At 58.5% G+C, this 429-nt stretch overlaps 1 protein-coding gene across 1 annotated transcript in view; it reads right to left on the bottom strand.

Annotated features, from left to right (window-relative positions):
- The window catches only part of CLSTN2 (calsyntenin 2), a 704,981-nt gene that overhangs the window by 357,665 nt on the left and 346,887 nt on the right, over nt 1-429 (bottom strand). The gene's annotated exons all lie outside the window — the stretch shown is intronic.

The raw sequence follows: 429 nt of genomic DNA, 5'->3' as shown, positions 1-429 counted from the left end.
CGGAGCGGGGGGGTGTGTGGGTGGGGGGGGGGGGGGAAGGGGGGTTACTTGCTGGGCTTGCTACACATTTCATCACATCAGCAAGTTTAACCTGTTACGTAGCTATATAAGGCAGACGCCCACTGGGGTGGGGGTGCTTGCTTTGCGAACGATTGCCAAGCGCCACTTTCTGCGCAGAAATAAAGATTAAGTTGGATCCTTCACCACTGTGTGTTTATTGGCACAAGCGCACCGGGCACGAACTCACTGTCCTTTGGGGACAACAATTTCTGGCACCCCAGATGGGACCCTAGCTGACTGCCTTGCCCGGTCCACCTCTTCGGCTCTGGCAACAACTGTGGACGGCGCGAGGGCCAGGCGCCACCGACCTTATTTGTCGGAGGTCTGACCGTCTCCTGGTTGCCTGACGGAGTCGGGGAGGGGCACAAC

The sequence above is a fragment of the Alligator sinensis genome, unplaced genomic scaffold (assembly GCF_000455745.1).
Source record: "Alligator sinensis unplaced genomic scaffold, ASM45574v1 scaffold187_1, whole genome shotgun sequence".
NCBI lineage: Eukaryota > Metazoa > Chordata > Crocodylia > Alligatoridae > Alligator > Alligator sinensis.
This window is presented reverse-complemented; position numbering and strand designations above follow the sequence as displayed.